At 36.3% G+C, this 8,431-nt stretch overlaps 1 protein-coding gene across 1 annotated transcript in view; it reads right to left on the bottom strand.

Annotated features, from left to right (window-relative positions):
• The window catches only part of SLC6A1 (solute carrier family 6 member 1), a 71,093-nt gene extending 63,819 nt beyond the window's left edge, over positions 1-7,274 (bottom strand). Inside the window, exon 1 of the mRNA XM_087709118.1 lies at positions 7,090-7,274. The gene's annotated coding sequence lies outside the window, so the exon portion shown is untranslated. The remainder of the gene's footprint in view (positions 1-7,089) is intronic.
• Positions 7,275-8,431: the final 1,157 nt, after the last annotated feature.

Consider the following 8,431-nt stretch of genomic DNA (forward strand, 5'->3'; position numbering starts at 1 on the left):
TCCTTAGGTCTGCAATTGATATAATTAGATAAAAGCTAATTTGCTTTCATAGCCAAAGCTAACCCTAACCCTAACTATTTTATCTTTATAATAGGTGGTCTTCTTAATAATGAAATTTGTATAACACATAATTAACTATATGGGATGTACAAGGAGTATTGTAGATATTTGCATATTCCCCGCTGCCTCATGAGATTTATAATACAAATAAACACAACAATCAAATCAACATAAAGATGTTTATTCCATTTTAAACTCCACAGGAGCATATTTGTTTTTTTTAAAAAATCTCCTTTTCTGAGATTGTCTCATATTAGCCTATAGAATACAAATAAGAATGTTTTTTATGGGTCCAATGATAAGATTGGTTGTAACAATTAACAACAAAATATAAACAATACACGTGTTAAGCAGAATAGGAAGCAAACTTTGAAATATTTTAATTGGAGAAAATTAATTAAATTACATTGGGACCATCAGTCATTGGGAAATTAATTCAGTTACCACACCAAGTCACACTGATTATGAATCCCCTCCCCTCCTATGTAAGAGGTTTTTTAAAACGTAAGGAGGTGGGGATGAAGAGGAGGGGGAAGAGAAGACCACAATCTTCTCATTTCTTCTAATGGATGCTCTTGGTAAATGTCAGAGGGGTCACAACTGAAAAATCTGGGGAGATCTTAAATTGTCTCAAATCTAAATAGAACAGTGGTTCTCAACCTGTAGGTCGGGACCCCTTTGGGGGTCGAACGACCCTTTTACAGGGGTCACCTAAGACCATCGGAAAGCACATATTTTCGATGGTTTTTGGAACCAAGACACCAATTTTATGGTGGGGGGGGTCACCACAACATGAGGAACTGTATTAAAGTGTCATGGCATTAGGAAGGTTGAGAACCACTAAAATAGAGCATCCTGCACATTTCCCCTAGATAAAATAAAAACAGAGAGGTCAGCTGCATTCTATGTGATAAGATGTGCATATTGATAAATTTTAGAAATTCATAACAAACATGAATTTTAAGTTCATGGGTTTAGTATTTTTAACTCCATCAAAATGATGCTATTGACAGCACTTGATCTTTCTAATGCATAATTTATGCTATAAATTATATAACAATGTTATGGATGAACCTGTCAAATTGAGCATTACAACACCACTTATTAATAGTGGTAATTTAATTCCTTATCCAAAACAATGGACCATTTAAATCCTTATCTTAAATATAAACGCTTGAGTTAGGAAAATAGAACTGAATTTATCACATTCTTGTAAGCAAGGCAATTCTAAGTCTCATTGTGATTTTACTTATGTAGCAGTTAATTATTTTAAAATATGAATATTTTATTTGTAAGGATGTTTCAAAAACACTTTAAAATTCTAATTTGTACTTGATTTTGTTCAACAGAAAAACAATATCTCAAAATGAAAAAATACTATTTGGTTTAATAAATTCTGACATAAAAAGCATGAATCCAAAATTTAGCTGATCTATTAATTTTATTTTGTAATGTTATTTTGACATTAAGCCTTCAAAACTAACATAAAATCAGATACAATTTCCTTGCCTTTATAACACTATGTAAGAGCTTAAGTATTTTTTTTTAAAGAAATTAAGGAAGTCTGAAAATTTTCCTTTTAGATTTCAATACCATTGTGTTGGCTAAAAATATTCTTGTAAATATAAAAGAAAATGCACGTCCTTAGAGTATTTGTAAAGGTGCCCTTTACAATTAACTTTGGCTGCTATCTACAGAATATCATATTGGCACAAAACATCGTTATTTCATTGTTTGTCTTTAGCAATGACCTTTACTTTTGAATGCTGCCCCAATTACATCTTTCATTATCATTCGCCAAGCAAAAATCTCCTGTTCAGATGGATGAATTAACCATCATTCTAATGTTCAGAATTATTCTTCTCCTACTAAAAGCTATGGCAATTTCTTTAACAAAAATACTATGTCAATGAAATATGGTGACATCATGGTATTTTCCTGAAAAGCATGAATTTACCCCACAATTAAAATCCAGATTTCCATCTTGCATTTTCATAATATGCAGACAGTAATAAAATGACACTACTGATAGAATTTTGTAACTGAGTTAGCCCAGAAAATTGTGAAATAAGTTTCTAATTACATGTTAGTTTGGTCTTAAATAATTATGCTTTATACCATGTTATTTGATCTATATACTTGCTTTAGGATTTTTTTGTATATATGAGCTTAATACATGCAATCTGACAGAGTTTACATTTACTGTCAGGTGTGAAATCATGTATGGGTTAAAGCTAGTCAGTATTTTTCTTCTTAGATAATAATAGCAAATTACAATTTGAGCAGTTTTCTAAATGCTTTATTCTGTTTTATGTTTACATCAAGGAAGAATATGTTAATATTGATTTCAATAACTTCATTCAAGATGAGATTCTTCAAATTGGTGAAATTTGTTTAAAGTAAAAGGATGAATTGATAAACAATGTTATTTAAAGAACAATATATTATTTGAATTATTTACCTACGTTAATTGGGAAATCCACTCTTTTTATCCTATAGACCATAAACAATAGCTGTACCAAATCTACGTAACTGTAAGTTTATAAATGTTTATTCAAAAGTAAGCTCTTTCGGTTCCATTTAAGACATTATCAATTGCAAGCATGTGCAGAATTTCAGATTTAAATTTCAATAATCAAAGTCTTACCACTGTATTTAAGTCAAAAAATCATAAATTGTCATCTCACATATTCTGTGTTTTGAAAATGTGTAGATCAAATGCAACTATTTTAAAACATGACATACAAACTAAATTATTGTACCATTGTGCAAAATACTTTGCTGTAAAATTATTATTTTTCAGTCTGTTCTGACATGCAGAACTGTTTTGTCATATAGTTTCTTTGAACTGCTGCCATCCTGCTTCTATATAAAAACCTTACTCCAACCATGGTCCAGATAAATTGGGTGAACTCAGGTAAATTGGAAGTAACATGCTGAAGAAGATGTTTATGATCTTCATGTTATGTCATTTCTTTAGTACAGAGACATCCTATTTGTTGCTGTTGCTTGTGGGAGGAGCCCTGTAGCTCTATCCTCTCATATACTCCATTTTCCATCCCCACTGAAAAAGTGGCGTTTATAAACATGTTTAATTGCACTTGTATTGTTGCACTTTTCTTGATCATTTTTATGGAGTTCAAGAGCAAACTGCTGTGAAATATGCAAAATTAAAATTAAAAATAATGGGCCGAAGCAAACTGGAGAAACATTTCCAATAAATAACAAACTTTCTAATATAGCTTCATCTCTCTAAACAGATCAAAGGAAGCAATACAAATGTATTTGTCATGAGTTAGTCATCTCCCCTTTTCTGCTCCAGAACAGAATGCAAGAATGCATGTTTAAGTAACCTGATATTTCACACTATACTACTATACTACTGTTATCTCAATATGACAATGTATGTAAACATTACATCATAGATAATTGACAATTTAAATGAAACCACAGTCATAATTAGAGGTTAATTTGGTTATTTGATATTTAAGGGTTATTTCATATACTTTTCTCAAATAACTTATCAGGAAAACAATAAATAATTTCTTCCTGTATGTTTACTTTTTCAGTGATTTCTCAGAATTTTAATCCTATACACCAGGCATTCCTTCCAAGCAAAAACAATTTTATAGTAATAGGGGCATGTACCTCAGAACGTTTGATAAATTAAATGGAGAAATAGTGTAAGTTCATCTTCAAAATTAGTAATTCGCTAGGACATGCAGTAGGAAGAAAACAGTAGGAAAAGGTTGTGTTCTGAATAAATTTATTATTAAGATGTACTTCATTCTTTCTTTCTGAATTTAGAAAGATGCATGGTCCATCTCCAATTCTAGTAGATACCTTATGAAAGCTTGTTATAACATTGCAAATATTTGTTTGCATTGTACATTTAAGTTAAAACACAAATTGGTTAACAGTTTGAAACAAAAATAGTTCAGCAAATCCTTTTGCCTATAATGAAATCCACCAAAGTAAAAGGAAACAAAAGAATTACTCACAAAATGTCTATATGATTATACATTCATTTACATATGAACAATGTTCCGGAAAGAAATCTAATAAAGAGCTATTGATGTGATCCATTTAGAGATAAATACGTTGATATCCTGTAAATTTAATGGGGAAAACGTATGCATTCTTACATCATAACTACTGGCATCAGCGGATTTTAAAAATATTTTTTAAAAAAATCTGGGTTAATTCTTGTCTTGATCATTTTATAACATCCTATAAAATAAGCCTCAACTATATTTCACTTGACTCTTGAAACAGTAATTCTAGGATATATTTGCCCTAAAGTGATTGATTTGCACAGGGAAAAACAACTGTCATTCTTTATCTGGATATAAATTGCATAGATTATATGCCCGCAATCTATTCCTGTCCTAATTTTCTTTAAAGTTCACTCATTTCTGTTCTTGATATTTAAATATATTCCAATGCAGCACAAGACAGTAAATGAGCAGACATTATGGCTCTGAAATACATCATGAGCTAGTTATAAATGCATTATCAAGGTCCCCCCCCCCAATTCAAAATAGACATGGATTTGAAATATCCTCATTTTTTGCAGGTGTAAATTTTAAGGTGTTTAATAAGATTTATATACTCTTATGTTAATCACCATGGATAAGAGATGGTAATGTGCTAAAATGCCACAAATAAAAGTCTACATGTCCCATTTATACTAATTCATTTGTAGGTATTGTATTGCTTCACCCACTGAGAGCACACTTTTAGTTTAATGTACAAGTACTTGACACTTATTCTTATTCTTGGGGAAGATTCAGAGCACACTTTTTGCTATAGAAATGAGAATATGTGTATTAATTTTAATAATATATTAGACTTTATCAAACATTGTTAAGAGGGAAGGCATGTTCAGTATATAATATCACGTTTAAGGAATCAAAGTATTTGAAATTCTTATGTATGTACATTCTCTATTATTATAATTTCAGAATTACCATGTTAAATATTAAAATTCCTGATATCCCATTTAAGAGAAAATGTTTAAAATCACCTCATGGATCCTTTCATTTTCACTGACTTCTTCATCCCAATATATATATATATATATATATATATATATATATATATATATATGTATGTATGTATGTATGTATGTATGTATGTATGTATGTATGTATGTATGTATGTATGTATGTAAGTAAGTAAGTAAGTAAAATATATATATTTTAATGGAATGGAAAGCCGTCTAATTATCAGACAGTTTTATGATGATTAATTAGGTCATTAAATTATCTTTAACATATCATTTCACATAAATGTAATGTATATGTTAACATTATATTAATGCTTCTTTATCTGATGAGAATACTTGCGTTCAGAAAATGGAATAATTAGAACCTAAGTAGAATCTTTTAAAACAGGCGTTAGTATATTAATTTTGCTGGCAAAAGGCATCATGTGTATTTGGTTAAATATTATTTCTGCAACTCACTGATCCACAGAAAAATTAAGGTTAGGTTACATGGTGGAAGTTCATGGATAGAATTCTACCTTTAAATGAAGTTGGGAGAATGAATCTGCTGGTTTGGGGTCAAAAGCTTGTTCAATAACTTTCATTAGCAAAGCAATTTCCAAGCATTATGTCATTGTTGATACCACTGTGTGGAAGGCAACATGACAGAGTGTAAATGGGAAGGAAATAGAAGCAGGCAGCAATCAACATAAAGAAAAGGCAAATCTTTGTGTACAACAGGGTTTTCTCTCAATAATGCCTTCAGTTTCCCTATGGCAAACAATCCTTCTAATGCAACAACAGCAGCCAAAGCAGTATCACAGTCCAAAATATTAGCTTCTATGAACTAAAGAAGTGTCACCAGAAATAGTATTTGAAAAAAGAAGAAGTCTCCGCTATTTTTCAAATCACTTTTTTCCCATTTTGTTTACAAAAATCTTATATGCATCAATGCCATTTCTCCTAGGCGTAATTAAATAGCCTCCTAGTAGTTAAATAACCTTCATGCAAACCAATGGCTAGCTTATTTGCAGAAACCCTAGCCGAAATGTGTTATATTCTAACAAATTCAAGGAAAATCTGTGCTGGACAGCAAGTAACATGAAATCCTAATTTTCAGGATTTAATGTCAGATATTATTGTTGGCATAACCTTTGCACATCAAATCAGGGTACTTAATGCCTTGCAGAACAGGTAGATTCCACAGGTAGAAATTACTGCGACATAGATTAATGGGATCCCTGCGTGATAGCCCGACACTTGTTTCTTTTTTGGCAACAGTGTTGTTAACAGCAGCATCTCTGCCTTTTTTTTTTAACCTGTCCATCTTTCCAAGGTTCGAGATGCCCCGGGGATGTGAATACACAACCCTCAACCAATGGTTGTTTTCCTCTCCCAAAACCATGCCTCTTTCCTTTCCCTTCCCGCGCGCACACTCACTCACAGACACACAAGCACGCACACACAGAGAACACGCGTGCGCGTTCACACACACACACACACACACACGCAGACAGCACGCTGAAAAACTGGCAAGCACAGCAATTGTATGTATGGTTTAAAAAAAACCAAAGCACAAAAAAAAAAAAAAAAGCAAGGGGCTTGGTGTGCAAGTCTCATGCAAAGAGAAGAAAGGGGCAATTGTGAAGAAGCGGGCTAGGACAGAAGGGCTCTTCCTGCAATCGAAAGAATGAAATAAGGAATATCAACACCACAAAAGCATCGGATGATGGGTTCCAGATTCGGCTCTTGAGAAATTGCCTTTCCGTTCCCCTGAGATCCTACATGGGTCAACTTTCAATGCCTCGGCGACTCTTTTGGCGTCCTGCCCTCTCCCCTTTCCCCTTCTGTCTTCCCACCACCACAAAGCCTGGGGGATGCTCCCGGGGATGCTCAGCGCTCCCTGTCCCGTCTCCAGCTCTCCTCCGCCTCGTTCCCTGCAAAAAACGCGCCCCCGGCTCCTCCGAACCACTTTCCTAGCGCACCTTCCTCTTTTCCCCCGCTCTCTCGTCTCACCCTTTGGGCTCCAGCGCCCGACCTACCTGCCGGAGTCGAGAGGACGCGCTCGCTGCCTCCAAACGCGCTTGGTCCCGGCCAGCCCGCGCCGCCGTTCCCCGCGCGCGTTATGAATGTTCATTTAAAGCTCGGCGCCCGCTGCTCAGTGGCTGCTCTGCTGTTAGCCTCCCGGCTCCGCTACCTTCTCCCTCAGCCTCGACACAAAGGCGCTCGGGAGCCCGCGTGGAGAAGCCCAGCGCTGCAGCCCCGCCCCCCGCCGGCTGAGACCCACACCTGCCCGGTGGCTCCGCGCCCCACTCCGCCTCTTCTGAAGCAGCCAATGTCCTCCCACAGCCAGGGACTGGACCGCGCGTGACGTTCAACACCTAGTGGGGAATAAAAGGGGGGAGTCAACACCACCACTCTTATTTTAGAAGGGAAGCAGAAGAGGTGAGGAGAAGGACCCAAACCTTCAACCGCTCTCCCTTTCCCTTCCTATGCAAGGGGGGGGACCACAACGGGGAGGAGGTATTCCCCAGGCAAAAAGCTTCCAGATGTTTCCCACCTACTCCCCAGAGCATCTCCTCGTCTGAGCTTTGCCACTTCAGCCGAAAGGCAGGAGAACCCAACCCCCTGGGCAGAAGAGGGGCTGGCCATGACCTAACCAGAAGGCTGGTTACGGGATATGGTGTTCCTTCAGATGAGCGTAGATGACAGAACAGTTTGGGCTCTGTCCTGCCCTTCTCTTGGCAACTCTGCCCCTTTTCTTGTGGCCCATCCAAGACCAAGCTCTTTCCACTCTGATACAGAGAAAGGATGCAAAAGTTGGGAGACTAGGAGGGGCAGTTTTCAATTACTCAGACTTGGAGGCCACGAGACAGCCCCTTTGTGGAGATGTGGTGGACCAACCCTTTTGACCACTTGCTGGCTGATATGCCACCCTGTCTAGAGGCAGAGGGTGAGTGAGGCACAGAAGCAGCTGCCAAGGATCCAACCTTGTTCCCAAAACAGGGAATAATAGAGAAGAGTTGAATAATAGAAAATAACCACTGATATGTTTTATTTAAAGTCTAACCAATTTGGGGGCAGAAGTCAGGAAAAGCCATGGGTGGGGAAAATGTAGCTGTCCCCAAATTGATTTGTTCCCCATTTCTTTTCTATCCATTGCTGCAAGACAGGAGGAAGGAGAAAATAATCCTACTGTGTTGAATTGATCTTTTGCTTTTGCTTAAAAAGTAAAATGGCACCATCAAGTACCAATGTAAGTAACAGCCTGCAGGCTCAAGGCCATAGAAACACCCTGAAGACCAGATGTGCTAGTAGAGTTCTTCTGTGCAACTTATTGATCCAAAGGGCTATAGGAATTTGGTGACACATGGACACATTTCA

This window comes from Thamnophis sirtalis, unplaced genomic scaffold, assembly GCF_051295495.1.
Source record: "Thamnophis sirtalis isolate CommonGarterSnake01/CBP01778 unplaced genomic scaffold, rThaSir2_p1.2 scaffold_3, whole genome shotgun sequence".
Taxonomy (NCBI): Eukaryota; Metazoa; Chordata; class Lepidosauria; order Squamata; family Natricidae; genus Thamnophis; species Thamnophis sirtalis.